The sequence below is a fragment of the Balaenoptera physalus genome, assembly GCF_965194825.1.
Source record: "Balaenoptera physalus genome assembly, chromosome: 5".
Taxonomy (NCBI): Eukaryota; Metazoa; Chordata; class Mammalia; order Artiodactyla; family Balaenopteridae; genus Balaenoptera; species Balaenoptera physalus.
Window position 1 is genome coordinate 109,358,489 of NC_138884.1, and position 18,515 is coordinate 109,377,003.

General features: G+C 40.6%; 1 long non-coding RNA gene across 1 annotated transcript in view; it reads right to left on the reverse strand.

The window, feature by feature from the left end:
* The window catches only part of LOC309660914, a 65,944-nt gene extending 47,967 nt beyond the window's left edge, over window positions 1–17,977 (reverse strand). The window contains exon 1 of the long non-coding RNA XR_014263714.1: window positions 164–17,977. This is a non-coding gene — a long non-coding RNA (uncharacterized lncRNA). The remainder of the gene's footprint in view (window positions 1–163) is intronic.
* Between the last annotated feature and the right edge of the window lie 538 nt (window positions 17,978–18,515).

Genomic DNA, 18,515 nt, shown 5'->3' on the forward strand with positions numbered 1-18,515 from the left:
GCCATTTGCAGCAACATGGATGGACCTAGAGATTATCATACTAAGTAAGTCAGACAGAGAAAGACAAATATCATATGATATCACTTATATGTGGAATCTAAAATATGATACAAATGAACTTATTTACAAAACAGAGACTCACAGACATAGAAAACAAACTTACAGGGTTTCCCTGGCACTCCAGTGGTTAGGACTCCGAGCTTTCACTGCTGAGGGCATGGGTTCAATCCCTGGTTGGGGAACTAAAGCCCCTCACACCTCCTGGCGTGACCAAAAAAAAAAAAAAAAGAAAATAAATTTACAGTTACCAAAGGGGAAAGGGGAAGGGGAGGGATAAATTAGGAGTTTGGGATTAGCAGATACAAACTACTATATATAAAATAGATAAACAACAAGGTCCTACTAGAGCACAGAGAACTATATTCAATATCTTATAATAAACTACAAAGGAAAAGAATATGAAAAATAATATGTATACAAATACATATATTCTTTTTCATATTGTATATATGTGTGTATATATGTGTGTGTGTATTACTGAATGATTTTGCTGTACACCAGAAACTAATGCAACACTGTAAGTTAAGTATAGTTCAATTTTGAAAAAAGTGATATTTTCAAGAATACCTAATGCCATGAGACAATGCTAACAAGAGGTTAAGCATAAAAGTCAGGAGTCCAATGTGCCTCTATAACAGTATCCTATTTCTTTAAAATACATGTACTTTCTGTTGATTTGAGTGGAAAAAGACTGGAAGGAAATATACCCAAATTGTTACTGGTGGTTATCTCTGGGTGAAGGGATAGTAGCTGATCTTTATTTTTTTCTTTACAGTTTTCTGTAGTTTAAAACAGATTTTGCAAGGGCCATATACTATTTTATCGTGAGATAAAATAATCAATATTTTAAATACTTTTGGCAAATACTGAATAAGAATATTGATCAGTGAATCACAAAAGTCAAGTTTCCATTCTGACTCTACTTCTAATCCCTTCCCTAGCCTATGCTCCAGTGTCCTCAACTACAAAACACAAAGGTTGCCCTCAATATCTTGGGTTCAATGCTTTTGTTATACAGTTGCCAATTTGTGATTATAGGAGAGAGCCAGAGAAGTGTGGAAGAAATTGAAGGGAATAGGAAGTACAGAGGAGTCAGACAGAGAAGAAGGAAAGAGAAAGCTAAGAAGAGAGGGAAACAGACAAAGCAGGTATGAACTCAGAAGATTTTTGAGATGAACGTTGATTTTTAAGTCACAGCCTACTGTTCATCAGGCCTTTGTTTAACAGTCACAGTCCTGGGACTTCCCTGGTGGTCCAGTGGTTAAGACTCTGGGCTCTGGGCTTCCCTGGTGGCGCAGTGGTTGAGAATCTGCCTGCCAATGCAGGGGACACGGGTTCGAGCCCTGGTCTGGGAAGATCCCACATGCCGCGGAGCAGCTAGGCCCGTGAGCCACAATTACTGAGCCTGCGCGTCTGGAGCCTGTGCCCCGCAACAAGAGAGGCCGCGATAGTGAGAGGCCCGCACACCGCGATGAAGAGTGGCCTCCGCTTGCCACAACTAGAGAAAGCCCTCGCACAGAAACGAAGACCCAACACAGCCATAAAAAAATAAATAAATAAATGAATAAATAAAATTAAAAAAAAAAAAAGACTCTGTGCTCCGAGTGCAGGGGGTGTGGGTTCAATCCCTGGTTGCTGCACGGTGCAGCCAAAATATAAATAAATAAATTTTTAAAAGTCACAGTCCTTTGAAACTTTGATTATTCACAGATCATCATCTGCTTTAATGATTAAACCTCTAAACATCTCACAGAACTGTTTCAGCACGCAAGTCCACCAGGATAGAAATTAATCTCTATACTAAACCAGAATGTGATGCAGTCAAACTGAAATCTGGCTCTAGTGCCTCAGGCTAGAAATGACTCACCCTTGAAATAAAGCTATTATTCCTGTTATCTGCTCACTTCACCTTTAGCATTTGGCTTAGGTGGAAAACAACTCAGTTAAAGATGGTGCTGATTAACTCCATTCCACAAAATACTCACACCTCCTTTCTCTCCAGACTCCCAGGCACCAGTGACCTGGGGACAAAACTTCCTCCTGTCTGTGGGCTACCAGGGTTCTGAGGAGCATGATGAAGGAGACAGTAGTTTTCATTCTAAGAAAATCGGGATCTCCATTTCCTGTAATTGTCTTGCCCTTCAGAGCATCCCACTGTTTGAAACACAGAACACACTCCATAACGCCTTAACTCTAGGACAGTCATAATGTTTCAAGTACAGAGAACTTTAGGGAACATCAGAGAGCCATAAAAACAGGGCAAAAAGTGAGGCAGATCTTTAGTTTAAAAGTGTAAAATTGAAACAGGAGGAAAGGGGGCAGGGCACAACCTTTAAAAGAATGACGTAGCCCAAGGACACGACATAAACTGATTAGAAACAAATAGGTCCAAGATGATCTAGAAAATGGTACAGATGAACCAGTTTGCAAGGCAGAAATAGAGACACAGATGTAGAGAACAAACGTATGGACACCAAGGGGGGAAAGGGAGGCGTGGGATGAATTGGGAGATTGGGATTGACATATGTGCACTAAATAATATGTATAAAATAGATAACTAATGAGAACCTGCTGTATAGCACAGGGAACTCAACTTCCCTTTGCTGTACGGTAGAAACTAACACAACATTGTAAAACAACTATACCCCAATTAAAACAAACAAACAAACAAATAGGTCCAAGATGGAGGATGAGTTCACTTCCACTAGACCTTGAGCCTCAGTATACACTCACTATAACGCATCAGCAAGGTAAATGACACACCCTCAGGCACCATGACAGTTCCAAGGCCTACCATAAAGGTCAAAAGTGGGCAGTGGCCCAATTCCTGGAAATCCCAATCCCTTCCCCAAAACAGCTGGAATACTCCTCCCACTCATTAGCCTATGAAATTACCCGCCCCTATAAAAATTGACAACCCCATACCCTGAGGCTGCTCTCGACTTCTGAGGTGGCCCACTTTCTGTCTGTGGAGCGTGTTTCTCCCAAGGCCTCTCGCCTTCTAAGATGACCCACATTCTGTGGAGTGTGTTTCTCTCTAAATAAATCCACTTCTCACCTATCACTTTATCTCTCACTGAATTCTTTCTGCGATGAGACATCAAGAACCTGAGCTTCATAATGTCCTGAGACCAGGTGTGTGATCTCAGTTAAAAGAATGTGGGTTCAAGTCCTAATCTGAGCTGCACGGTTTCAGAATGGCTGTACCATTGTACCATTGGAAGAAATTTTTCAATTCCTTATGAGTATCCATCACTTTAGAGTCTACAATCAGTTATAATCCTGGGGTAGGCAGTAAAGCATCAATTTTCCAAATTTATGGAGACCATGCAGATTGCAATATTATATTCAGTGAGACCTAAAGCTGAATCCTAGTAAGATTTTGCTCATTTCTGCAAGAAACGTTGAGCGAAGTGTTGAGAAATCAGTCACAGGGGCCAGATGGCTTGGGTTCAAATTCTAACTCTGGCACATACTGGTTATTTAACCACTCAGTGCCTCAATTTTCTCAGCTGTTAAATGGGGCTTTCTTATGGTACGAGGTAGGGTCGCATGGAAATCAAATAATTAATCTCTTTACCTAGTGCCTGGCACAGTCCCTGAAATTGTGTTGAGGAAATGGAATAATCACCAACCCCTATTTGATTATAGATGTGCATGTAATTTATCCTTCCTCCTAATTCCTACAAATTAGAGGACACTCACAATAAAAGCAGGCTAGGCAGTGCGTTTATTATTCTCATCAGAAAGTAGCTGAACCCAAATGCCTTTCAACAGGAAAATGGACAAACTGCAATATATTCATACCATGGACACTAATCAGTAATAAAAATTTTAAAAAGAACTGCTACCTGCCATAATAAGAGTGAACTCACACAGATACGGTGTCGCATGAAGGAAGCCAGATGCAAACAAGTACATATGTCTGACTCCATTGAATGAAGTTAGAAACCAGGCAAAATTAATCAATAACGACCGAAGACAGAATTGTGTGACCAACCATCCTGGTTTGCCTGAGGCTTTCCCAGTTCTAACACTGACAGTTCCACATCCCAGGAAACCCCTCAGTTCCAGGCAAAGTATGACAACTGGTCACCCTGGTGATCACCCCAAAAGAGGTGCCAAAGATTGAGCACTTGCACTTTACAGTATGTATCCTCAATCTGTTGTTTTTTTTTTTAATCATTGTGTTTGGTTTTTTTTTTTTAATTAATTTATTTCTTTATTTGTGGCTGTGTTGGGTCTTCGTTTCTGTGCGAGGGCTTTCTCTAGTTGCGGCAAGCGGGGGCCACTCTTCATCGCGGTGCGCAGGCCTCTCACTATCGCGGCCTCTCTTGTTGTGGAGCACAGGCTCCAGACGCGCAGGCTCAGTAGTTGTGGCTCACGGACCCAGTTGCTCCACGGCATGTGGGATCTTCCCAGACCAGGGCTCGAACCTGTGTCCCCTGCATTGGCAGGCAGATTCTCAACCACTGCGCCACCAGGGAAGCCCCTTTTTCTTTTTTTTTTTTAAGGATCTGGACTAGAAAGGGTGAAGTGTTGAAGAAGTGAGATGGCCAACAGTGCAGTTTTGCCAGTTTTGCCAACGTATTCACCACCCAAAACAAGGCACTGAAATTTTTCATCCCCTCCGAAGTTCCCTTACTAGTGGGACACTTTTCATCATGGTGAAGAGCCAGCAAAAAGTTATCCGTTTCCTTTAGGCGGATGGGGTCAGATTCCCAGCTGGCTTGTTAAATTGCACTCCAGCAAGGGACTACTCCAACTCCAGCTATAACCTCAAACAGCGCCTTGTAATTTTCTATCTAAAACAAAGAAAACTCCATTTCATTTCTGTCCCTGAACTATTGAGTTTTATTTCCCTAGGCTTCATTGACCTTCTAAAGGTTTTTTATGTTTTCTTATATCCTGGTTCCTCCACTTATCTTAATTATTGAAGTACCAGTTTTTCAGAATAGACTATATAAGTCCTTTTATAGCATTGGACTGCAATCTTATATACTAGATATCTGGTGGGAGGGCTATAAACTCAGGACATTGTGGTAGGTATGGTGCTTTGGACTTGCCGTAATAATTTTTTCTGTCTGGCTCCCTATAATATCACACATTATTAGAATCTATGACTTAAAATCCATCTGGTTCTCAACCTGTGGGATATGCTCCATATAACCTTTCCACACTACTCCAAATTTTTATCAAATTTATCAATCCCAGAGAAAGGAAAATTGTTTGTTAGAAATGCGGTAAAGGCTTATGAACTGGCTCCAGCTATTAATAAGGCAGTCATTTTGCCAGATGATGAAGGACATGCCAGGTTCTGTTGTTCTAGATATTTGTCAGCCTCTGTGCCCAAGCAAGTTAAAAATAAAACATTTCCAGGTATTTCCATGTACTAGCCAGCAGTGACCTCGACAGCATAAATGTGAAAGACATCCAACCTGATTCATCAGAAAAGAAGCAGACGTAGGCAAAAGTATGAGGGAAAGAGCCATGAGATCTTGTCCCTGCTGCTTCTTCCTCCCACTACAGTGACATTGTTCAGACCCTCATTGCTTCTTGCCTGGACTATTTCAACAGTCTCTTAACTGGTCCCCCACTGCTGGTCTCACCTCACCTCCACCCTCTATACCTTGGACAGTACGAGCTTTCTCAATCATTCTCTGATCAAATAGCTTCCTATTTGTAATTCTGCAATGACTTCTCCATGCCTGGGGAATGATGTCTGCACTCCAACATGCTGTTCGAGGATCTCCATAGAGTAATTTACCTCTCCCCTGCCTTCTCTGTACCACTCCTACTTATACCCCCAAGTGTTCCCTTCTGCAGTCCTACAGACCATGCTCAGGACAATGCATGCTCTCCCAGACCCCCTTACATTTGCAGCTGCTTTGTCCTGTGTCTGAAATTTGTTTCGCTCTCTCTTCTCCTAGTTAATTCATCATGAATTAGCTTAGATGTCATGTCCTCCAAGACTCTTCCCAAACATTTCTGAAAAAATCATGTCTCCTCCTCTGCACCCCTGTAACTCTCTGTCATAATGTCTTCAGTGTTTCTGCTTTCCCAACTCCAGAGACACCATTCACATCAAACACTGTAAGAAGAGGACTCCCCCACATTGTGCGAGATGGCAGCTCTGAGCCTTTGCTCCTAAATCAATTGTTTACCTGTCTGTCTCCCCACCCCTTTGCATCCCCCTTAGCAACCTTCCACTTATCACTATGACCACAACTCCGTTTCAGAGACACCCTCCTCTGCCTGTAAGTCCTCAGGTTCCCTTCTGGATCCACACATGTTTTGAACCTGTTTACTCCATCAAACTAACCCTTTTTGCAGACCCTATGCTTTGGGATTTGAAAGTGTTCATTTTTCCAGTGGTTCTTAAGTTCAACTTCTCCTGGGTCAGTATCATTGATTTCCACTTGGCTATATCTGGCAAAAATAGGCAGGACAATTCCCCACACAGGCCCAATTCCCAAAACTTCACCCTGGCCAGAGTCCCAGGCCTCAGTCACCAATGAGAAGAATTCAGCCCCACAGAAGGCACTCAGGAAGAGTTTGGGACTCCTTGCCCCTTTAGTTTCTAAATTAGTTCCTTGCAGACAGGGGTCATGCCTTTAATTTCTTCAAAACATTTCTCTCTCCCCAAGTTGGCGGAATCATAAACTGTGCATAGTAAATACTCATTTAATGCTTTTTAGGTGAACGCATTTATAAATTAATGAATAATTTGAAGCTAAGAAACGTTATTTATCTTTAGCTGAGAGAAATGCATTCTTAAAATAATAAATTAAGCAAAAGTTAGTTTTGAAACATAAAGAATCCATGAGCTATTTTGTTGACTTTATTAGTACACATTTTCTACAAACCTGAGAAGAGTTGCTTGCCAAAAATCTGGAAGATGTCATCACATAAATGCCCATTTTCATACCTATAATCAATAAACAATCTTTCTGATGGGAAGCATCCTCCACAGAAGATCATATTGTAATTTTCCTTAGGTTGAGTGTCGCGTATTCACAGTTTATTCCCAGAGACACAAAGATAGTAAAGTCTTCCAAAATCATATATGAAAACCAATGGACCGTGGGAGAGAAGAGGATGGGAGCAGTGGGATAGAAGGAGGCTTTGGTTTTATGCCTGACAGAAGATGAGAGTCATTCTCTGCTCTCAACCTTGGTCCTGCAGCAACCTTGAGTCTGCAGCTTTCTGGGACAGGCCATAGCTGTTAAAGAATCAATCTGCTTAAATTTTTCTTCGTTTAAAAAAAAAAATCAGCTTTCTCTTTTGAAACCCTTAATGGCAGAATGAAATAATTCGTCTCTCGCTTTGGAGTTCATACTCCGCCGGGTAACTATAGGCAGCTGAGATGTCTGCCCGTGAATCTTTATTTGGTCAAGTTTCAGATCATATTCCATTCTTAATCTTTCATCATAAATCAGTTCTTCTGGTCTTTTAATCACTCTTGTTGCTGTGTTCTGAACTGGTTTCAGGGCAATAAATCAATTAAGAAGTGTTTGTAAAGTGCTTTAAAAGGTAAAAAATGTGGCTAAGTGCAGCATGTTACAGAAACGGGGCAGTTGAATCTGGTGTTCTAGGTGCGGCCTTTGTATGGGGAGGGGCTTGTTTCTAATAAATTTCACAGTAATTACTGAGATGGATTGATTCATTCCCCCTTTGATATTTCTCTTATTTCCTAGAAGCAAAGCCAAATCACATTTCTTTGAGATATTTGTTTGGGTTGAAGGATAAGGACAGCTATTTTTTTCTGGCTGTGCCATGCGGCCTACGGGTTCTTACTTCCCCTACCTGTGATCGAACATGAATCCGTGTCCCCAGGGAATTCCCAGGACAGCTTTATTTTTATAGCAGGAGAGACTGTATTTGGATATGAGATCTTTCTGATGGCAAAAGAAGAAAACAAATAAATGGTTGACAAAAGGAGATGGTGGAGATTCTGTCAATGGAGATCTTCAGGAAAATAAACAAGCAAAAAGAGAGTTCTCTTCAATTAAGACCAGGGATAGCAGATAGACTTCAAGTTAAGTTGACTTCTGATCAACTCTGATCAGTTGGTAGCAGCTGCCTGTAAAAATAGTTTTAAAAGAATGTGGAAGCTACATCCAGACTCAGATGGAAAGCATCATGATCAATTAACAATGTCTTCCCTGAGTGCAAAGGAGGCAGGTAAGAGGCATGCATGTTACCTACCTGCATTAGACATTAGACAACCTGAAGGCAAGATTTAGAGGTATGGTCTGACACAGGACAGGTGTTCTCCCACTCTAAAAGATTCCAAATTTTTATTTAAACAGCCTCACAGTATGCTCTACATTGCATAGAGGATGTATGGCCTATCAGCCAACACAAACTGCATACCTACTGGGCATAGAGATGGATGCTAATATTGGAGGTGGTGAGAACAAAATGTATTCCATTTGTGTCATACCTTAAGTTTACAGACATTAACATCTATGCTGTCTTATTTTATACTCATTTTAGTTTTCAACAAGTATGTATTGTGCCTACTGGGTGCCAGGTAATATACTATGAGCTGGATGTAATAGGTAAGTTGAAAATAAATACAGTCCCTGCCTCTTGGAGTTAATATTCTCATGGAGGATAAGAGGGATGAAAAGGTAGGTATGGACTTCATTTTGAAGATGAGAAAACTGATGCTCAAATAACATATATAACGCATCAATTAAAAAAAAAAAATGACATGTGGAAGGACCAGGACTCCAACTAAAGGTTCCCAGTATAATTTTTCTCTCTGTTTATCCCTGGAGTCCTACTCCATTGTTTTACGTAGCCCCTGATCCCAGACCTGGCAACCACACGGTTCTACTTTCTGATAATCCTGAGGACCACTTATCCCCTAGACAGTGCTGACCTTCTGGAGCTCCCTCATCTGATTCTCTGAGGGCTTTCCCAGTGACGCCCTCAATCCCACAGGCCTCTGATGGCTCCTTCAGAGAATGGTGCCCTGTGTCTGGAATGGAGAAGAGGGCTTCACAAGCAAGATGGAGTCAAGCCAGATTTCAGACAGCAGGTAAGATCCAAGGTGGAGAAGAAAGGGAAAGGCATTGTAATGGGGGAGGGTGGGGGGATTAAGAAGAAATGGCATGTGAAGTTAGAATATTATAAAACAAACATGTGGCTTCAGGGAACAATGAGCAAATGAGTTTGATTAATCCAAAGAAAAAACAAAATATTTAATTAGCACCTATGCACCATAGGCACCGGAAAATAATTTCATTTAGTCCTCACAACAACTGCATGAGTAAGAAAGGATGCCATCTTCCCACGTTACAGACAGGGTAACTGATATTCATCACATTAAGTAACTCACCCGAGGGCACAGACTAGGAAGTGGCAGCGCCAGGTTCATGCCCAGGTCTTTCCATCTCCATATACAGAGTTCCTTCTGCTCAAGTGTGCAAGGTACTCAATGCACAAGAGGGCGAGATTTATAGAAAGAGTGAAAGCAGACATCAAAATTGGGCTGGAGAGAAGAAAGACTACCTTTGCCAATTTGACACTGTTGTTGTTACCTGCTCTTGCCTGATATATGATGTGTTCAGGGGAAGATGGCAGACAACTCTGTCAATTAATCCAAGCCTTCTGCCACGAAGAGGAAGGCTTGACTGTTACTACTTTGGGGGATGCTAAAAACTTAGAGATGGACTCCTCACAGATCCTCTCTTTTCTCCTGCTGCCTTTTCTCTGCAACAACTGTTCTCTCTCTTTGCCTCTTGCTGAAGATACAGCTTGTTGGCTTCTCAATATTGACCCCCTCTCCCTCAACCTTCCTATAGAACCTCAACTGCACTCATTCATCCACCCTTCTCTGAAGGCCATGTGCAACAGAGGAGGCAAGATGTACCCCCAACCTCAGCAGGTAACTACTGCTTAATCGAAGATGGTCCTGGTGGTCCCATTTTCCTTACCAATGCGGACTTAGGCATGAGCTTGTGATGCAATTGGGTGAATGAGACATGAGGATGAGTTTGCCAGGAAGCTTGTGGGAGAGGGTTTTTATTAATAAAGGGATGCAGAAAGAAATGGCTGCTACTTCCTCTGGATACTTTTCTATTTGTGATGCCTGGAACTGTGGCAGCCATGTTGCAAACATGAGGGGGCCAGACTAAAGACAGACCATCTTTGCCAATTTAACAATGTTCCCTCACCTAATTTTGTCTGTCATGTGACATATACAGAAAAAGATGGTTCACTGTGCTGATTCACTGTGCTTGACAGAGGGGTTCTTTGTGGGTTTTGACAAATAAGAGCTTCTGAAAATGGAGTTTGGGCCATGGAAGAATGAGACAGAAGGAAAATAACATTATAAGAAGGATCACTTTAGTTATTAAATGGGTACCATATAATGTCCTTTGACAAGAAGGAAAAAATAATGGAATTTAAAAAAAATTTTTGGTTGTTGAACTATGCTTCTTGATTATGACATCACTCAGAAACTAGACCACAATGATCATAATTTCAATAGTATGAAAACCAGCCTAAAGGAAATGAGTCACAACACAAGAGACAGCTCTTATTTGCACATTTGTTGATTTTATGCACTCTTCACTGTAGAACAGGGATTGGCAAACTACAACCCTAGGGCCAAATCAAGCGTACTGTCTGTTTTTGTAAATAAAGTTTTGTTGGAACACAGCCAAATCCATTTGTTTACATATTGTCTGTGTCTGCTTTTGTGCTAAAATGTCAGAGTTGAGTAATTTCAACAGAGACTGCAGGGCTCATAGAACTGAAAATACTTTCTGTCTGGCCCTTAACAGAAAGTCTGCTACCCCTAATTTAGAAGGAAGAGAACTGAACTGATAAACTGAGTATACAAGTAAATACTGGCCAGACCACATAAAAAATGACCACACGAACCCATATGAATTCTGACCCACAGTCTACAGCAACCAGCCCAAGAAACCAATCCATTACCAACAGTAACCAGCTCAGGAAGTCAACCTGCTACCTGTAAGTCAGGCTTGTAGGAAGTCAGACCACTACCTCCGGCAACTCGTCCAGGAAGCCAAACAGTAAGTCCTATAATAATCAACCCAAAACAGCTAGGACTTGATTAATAACTGACAGCTTTCCTAACTTTTGTCCCCGTTTCTGACTTAGGACGAACCAGAGACAGTTAAATCTGCATCCCTAACCAATCACATAGGATGTCCTTCTTCTAGTTACCCAGACAATTCCTCATGCTGCAGCCTCCAATTGGGACACATATGAAGCCTTCCCTTTTTTCCACAATAAAGTTTTTCTATTCCTCTGCCTGTCTTTAAGTCTCTGCCTAAATGTAAGTCATAGTGGCTGACTCCTTTGCTAGAGCAAGTTCAGAAAAAAATAGTCTTTGCTTTTCTCATTTGTTTGATCCCCATTTATCTCCACAGAATTTGGAGTCACAAGAGCTGAGTCCTAATCCTGAATCTGCCAATCATTCCATATGTGACACTGAATAACCCAACTTTTCTGTTTAAAAGATAGAGAGAAAGAGGCAGGGTCCCTGCCCGCCGTAGCTCACAAGCTATTTACTCTTTCAGGGTGAGATTATTGCCATACAAGAAACATCTGGAAAGGACAGAGGTAGTTCTGAGGAAAGAGCAACAGAGTGTATCTGGGTCATTTATCGAGTAATTGTCTGGCATCGATTAATTGATAATCATTATCTTTGACCACTATTAATATAGTTGATAGGAAAATATCTTTCCCCTAAATTCACGAATTTCTTCCTTTTCAAGCAAAACTGTAAGCCACTCATTTCAAAATATGGATAAGTCATTTGTTTGAAAATCCAATTTCACAAATGGCTTATCTGTTAAAGTAATATTTTAATGGATCTTGATTCAAACCTTGATTCAAACCGTTTTTCTAAGGTTTCCATTAGTAGAATCATTTGAGTCTGTCTAGTTTGTTTCCTGGATGCTTAAAAATTTCCACAAATGATACACTTCAGAATGTTTTAGATGTCTTTAATATTTTGTAGAAATTTACTTGATTTATGGTATGCAAAACAAAATACTAATTGTACAGAACATTCACTAAGATCTCATTGAGTGCCTTAAGTAATACTTCCATAGTTTTATTGTCCATGAGCATTCTACAAATGTCTTCATGTAAGTTCAAAAATGTTCATTGTTTAAAAAAGCCTTTTAAAGCCACAGTTGCCATTTCTTAAAAAAGCAATATATGAATACTTGTTTGAATTGTTCAGCTTTAATCCAAATGTTATGGGACATATAAGCAAAGCCCATATTGTAAAATCTGTAATACTCCAAATTCTCCTTCTATATGCAAGTTGAAAGGTACCCTGGACAGTGTGGGAGTCTTGGTTTACAGTCTGGAATCTACCCTCTACTGTCTGAGTAACCTCCAGAAAATAACATCACATCTTTGGACCCATTTCCTCTCTTGTAGGCTATCACTAAGTTTCATTTCAAGACTAAAAAGCTACCATCAGTCAGCTCCAGGAATTTTAAGAAGTACTAGTAGAAAATGACATTTTCCAGATGCTCAACTGGGTGGCTTCCATCCTGAAGGAGGCCTGAGCTCATGAAATTTCTACAAGTTTTATACAAGGAGCACTGAATTCAAAGCTTAATCTACAAAGACTTCTATCCAGGTGGTGTTCCCAAGCATAACAATACTTTGTTAGCATCATCAGCAAAGACTAGGGTAACTGACAATGTCACTGAGGGGGATCCATTCATAGATCAAGGGCTGAGCTACATTCTGGGGATTTGGGGGTAAGTAAGACACAGCCCCTCCAGATGCCCACAGCAAGTGAGGAAAGAAATGGATTGCACGCACAGAGCAATGAAGACCCAAAGCAGCCATAAATAAATAAATAATTTTTTTAAAAAAAATGGATTGCATATGAATAGAGACCATTCACTTGGCCTTGATCTCATTGTATGACCCATTGGAAAATATATGTGTGTATTCTTGTTATTATCAGAGGTGATGTGGTAGTTACCAGCAATAAGTCTAGAACCAGGCTTCCCAGGTTCAAATCCCCACTTTGCCACTTTGTGTGATCTTGAACATGACGTAAATGCCCTGTGACTTAGGTTTTTCCTATCTATAAAGCAGGGATGATAGTAATACACACCTGGAGACCTTCAAGATGGCAAAGGAGTAAGATGTGGAGATCACCTTCCTCCCCACAAATACATCAGAAATACATCTACACGTGGAACAACTCCTACACAACACCTACTGAATGTGGGCAGAAGACCTCAAAATTCCCAAAAGGCAAGAAACTCCCCACGTACCCGGGTAGGGCAAAAGAAAAAAGAAAAAACAGAGACAAAAGAATAGGGACAGGACCTGCACATCTGGGAGGGAGCTGTGAAGAAGGAAAAGTTTCCACACATTAGGAAGCCCCTTCACTGGTGGAGATGGGGGTGGCGGTTGGGGGGAAGCTTTGAAGCCACAGAGGAGAGCACAGCAACAGGGGTGCAGAGGGCAAAGCAGAGAGATTCCCACACAGAGGACTGGTGCCAGTCAGCACTCACCAGCCTGAGAGGCTTGTCTGCTCACCCACCAGGGCAGGTGGGGACTGGGAGCTGAGGCTTGGGCTTCGGAGGTCAGATCCCAGGGAGAGGACTGGGGTTGGCGCCGTGAACACAGCCTGAAGAGGGCTAGTGCACCACAGCTAGCCAGGAGGGAGTCCGGGAAAAATTCTGGAGCTGCCTAAGAGGCAAGAGACCATTTTTTCCAGGTGCACAAAGGAGAGCGGCTTCAGAGCACTGCCTAAATGAGCTCCAGAGATGGGTGCAAACTGCGGCTATCACCGCAGACCCCAGAGACGAGCATGAAATGCTAAGGCTGCTGCTACAGCCACCAAGAAGCCTGTGTGCAAACACAGGTCACTATCCACACCTCCCCTCCCAGGAGCCTGTGCAGCCCGCCACTGCCAGGGTCCCGTGATCCAGAGAAAATTTCCCCGGGAGAACACATGGTGCTCCTCAGGCTGTTGTAACCTCATGCTGGCCTCTGCCGCCGCAGGCTCACCCTGCATTACGTAGCCCTCCCTCCCCCCTGGATTGAGTTATCCAGAGCCCCCTAATCAGCTGCTACTTTAACCCCATCCTGTCTGAGCAAAGAACAGACCCCCGCAGGCAACCTACATGCAGAGGAGGGACCAAATCTAAAGATGAACCCCAGGAGCTGTGCGAACAAAGTAGAGAAAGGGAAATTTCTCCCAGCAACCTCAGGAGAGGCGGATTAAACCTCGACAATCAACTTGATGTACCCTGCATCTCTGGAATACCTGAATAGAAAACAAGTCATCCCAAAATTGAGGCGGTGGACTTTGGGAGCAACTGTAGACTTGGGGTTTGCTTTCTGCATCTAATTTGTTTCTGGTTTTATGTTTGTCTTAGTTTAGTATTAGCAGTTTATTATCATTGGTAGATTTCTTTATTGATTTGGTGGCTCTCTTCCTTTTCTTTTCTTATATATACATACATTTTTTTTCCTTTTTCTCTTTTTGTGAGTGTTTATGTGTATGCTTCTTTGTGTGATTTTTTTCTGTATAGCTTTGTTATTACCGTTTGTCTTAGGGTTCTCTCTGTCCGTTCTTTTTTGTTTGCTTCTTTGTTTTAGTATAGTTTCTAGCACTTGTTATCATTGGTGGATTTGTTTTTTTGGTCTGCTTGCCCTCTTCTTTCTTTCTTTCTTTTTTCTATTTTTTATTACTTTAAATTTTTTTATTTTTAATAATTCTTTTATTTCTTATTTTAATAACTTTATTTATTTTGTTTCATTTCATTTTTTTCTTTCTTTCTTTCTTTTTTTCTCCCTTTTCTTCTGAGCCGCATGGCTGACAGGGTCTTGGAACTCCAGCTGGGTGTCAGGCCTGTGCTTCTGAGATGGGAGAGCCAAGTTCAGGACATTGGTCCACCAAAGACCTCTTGGCTCCACGTAATATCAAATGGCAAGAGCTCTCCCAGAGATCTCCATCTCAAAGCTAATACTCAGTTCCACTCAAAAACCAGCAAGCTACAGTGCTGGACACCCTAAGCCAAACAACTAGCAAGACAGGAACACAACCCCATCCATTAGCATAGAGGCTGCCTAAAATCATAATAAGGTCACAGACACCCCAAAACACACCACCAGATGTGGTCCTCCTCATCAGAAAGACAAGATCCAGCCTCATCCACCAGAACTCAGGCACCAGTCCCCCCCACCAGGAAGCCTACACAACCCACTGAACCAATCTAACCACTGGGGTCAGACACCAAAAACAATGGTAACTACTAACCTGCAGCCTGTGAAAATGAGACCCCAAACACAGTAAGTTAAGCAAAATGAGAAGACAGAGAAACACACAGCAGATGAAGGAGCAAGGTAAGAACCCACCAGACCAAACAAATGAAGAGGAAATAGGCAGTCTACTTGAAAAACAATTCAGACTAATGATAGTAAAGATGATCCACAATCTTGGAAATAGAATGGAGAAAATACAAGAACCGTTTAACGAGGATCTAGAACAGGTAAAGAGCAAAGAAACAATGATGAACAACACAATAAATGAAATTAGAAATTCTCTAGAAGGAATTAATAGCAGAATAACTGAGGCAGAAGAATGGATAAGTGACCTGGAAGATAAAATAGTGAAAATAATTACTGCAGAGCAGAATAAAGAAAAAAGAATGAAAAGAACTGAGGAGAGTCTCAGAGACCTCTGGGACAACATTAAACGCACCAACATTAGAATTATAGGGGTCCCAGAGGAAGAAGAGAAAAAGAAAGGGACTGAGAAAATACTGGCAGAGATTACAGTTGAAAACTTCCCTAATATGGGAAAGGAAATAGTCAGTCAAGTCCAGGAAGCACAGAGAGTCCCATACAGGATAAACCCAAGGAGAAACACACCAATGCACATATGAATCAAACTATCAAAAATTAAATACAAAGAAAAAATATTAAAAGCAGCAAGGGAAAAACAACAAATAACATACAAGGGAATCCCCATGAGGTTAACATCTGATCTTTCAGCAGAAACTCTGCAAGCCAGAAGGGGGTGGCAGGACATATTTAAAATGATGAAAAGGAAAAACCTACAACCAAGATTACTCTACCCAGCAAGGATCTCACTCAGATTTGACGGAAAAATTAAAACCTTTACAGACAAGCAAAAGCTAAAAGAATTCAGCACCACCAAACCAGCTTTACAACAAATGCTGAAGGAACATCTCTAGGCAGGAAACACAAGAGAAGGAAAAGACCTACCATAACAAACCCAAAACAATTAAGAAAATGATAATAGGAACATACATATCGATAATGACCTTAAACGTAAATGGTTTAAATGTTCCAAACAAAAGGCATAGACTGGCTGCATGGAAAAAAAAAACAAGACCCATATATATGCTGTCTACAGGAGACACACTTCACACCTAGAGAAACATACAGACTGAAAGTGAGGGGATGGAAAAACATATTCCATGAAAATGGAAATCAAAGAAAGCTGAAGTAGCAATTCTCACATCAAACAAAATAGACTTTAAAATAAAGACTATTACAAGAGACAAACAAGGACACTACATAATGATCGAGGGTTCAATCCAAGAAGAAGATATAACAATTGTAAATATTTATGCACCCAACATAGGAGCATCTCAATAAATAAGACAAATGCTAAGAAGCATAAAAGGGGAAATTGACAGTAACACAATCATAGTAGGGGACTTTGGCACCCCACTTTCACCAATAGATAAATCATCCAAACAGAAAATTAATAAGGAAACACAAGCTTTAAATGATACATTAAAAAAGATGGACTTAATTGATATTTATAGGATATTCCATCCAAAAACAACAGAATACAATTTCTTCTCAAGCGCTCATGGAACATTCTACAGGATACATCATATCTTGGGTCACAAATCAAGCCTTGGTAAATTTGAGAAAATTGAAATCATATCAAGTATCTTTTCTGACCACAGCCCTATGAGACTAGATATCAACTACAGGAAAAAATCTGTAAAAAATACAAACACATGGAGGCTAAACAATACACTACTAAATAACCAAGAGATCACTGAAGAAATCAAACAGGAAATGAAAATACACCTAGAAACAAATGACAATGAAAACCTGACAACCCAAAACTTATGGGATTCAGTAAAAGCAGTTCTAAGAGGGAAGTTTAGAGCAAAACAATCCTACCTCAAGAAACATGAAACATCTCAAATAAACAACCTAACCTTACACCTAAAGCAATTAGAGAAAGAAGAACAAAAAACCCCAAAGTTAGTAGAAGGAATGAAATCAAAAAGATCAGATCAGAAATAAATGAAAAAGAAATGAAGGAAATGATAGCAAAGATCAATAAAATTTAAGCTGGTTCTTTAAGAAGATAATCAAAATTGATAAGCCATTAGCCAGACTCATCAAGAAAAAAAGGAAGAAGACTCAAATCAACAGAATTAGAAAAGAAAAAGAAGTAACAACTGATACTGCAGAAATACAAAAGACCATGAGAGAATACTACAGGCAATTATATGTGAATAAAATGCACAATCTGAAAGAAATGGACAAATTCTTAGAAAACCACAACCTTCCAGAGACTGAACCAGGAAGAAATAAAAACTATAAACAGAGTAATCACAAGCACTGAAATTGAAACTGTGATTAAAAACCTTCCAACAAACAAAAGCCCAGGACCAGATGGCTTCACAGGTGAATTCTATCAAACATTTAGAGAAGAGCTAACACCTAACATTCTCAAACTCTTCCAAAATATAGCAGAGGGAGGAATACTCCCAAACTCATTCTATGAGGCCACCATCACCCTGATACCAAAACCAGGCAAAGATGTCACAAAAAAAGAAAACTACAGACCAATATCACTGATGAACATAGATGCAAAAATCCTCAACAAAATGCTAGCGAACAGAACACAGCAGCACATTAAAGAATCATTCACCATGATGAAGTGAGGTTTATCCCAGGAATGAAAGGATGCTTCAATATGCAAATCAATCAATGTTATAAACCATAGTAACAAACTGAAGTGTAAAAACCATATGATAATCTCAATGGATGCAGAAAAATCTTTCAACAAAATTCAACATCTATTTATGATAAAAACTCTCCAGAAAGTGGGCATAGGGAACCTACCTCAACATAATAAAGGCCTCATATGACAAACCCACAGCCAGCATCATTCTCAACGCTGCAAAATTGAAACAATTTCCCCTATGATCAGGAACAAGACAAGGTTGTCCACTCTTGCCACTATTATTCAACATAGTTTTGGAAGTTTTAGCCACAGCAATCAGAGAACAAAAAGAAATAAAAGAAATCCAAATCACAAAAGAAGAAGTAAAGCTGTCACTGTTTGCAGATGACATGATACTCTACATAGAGAATCCTAAAGATGCTACCAGAAAACTACTAGAGCTAATCAATGAATTTGG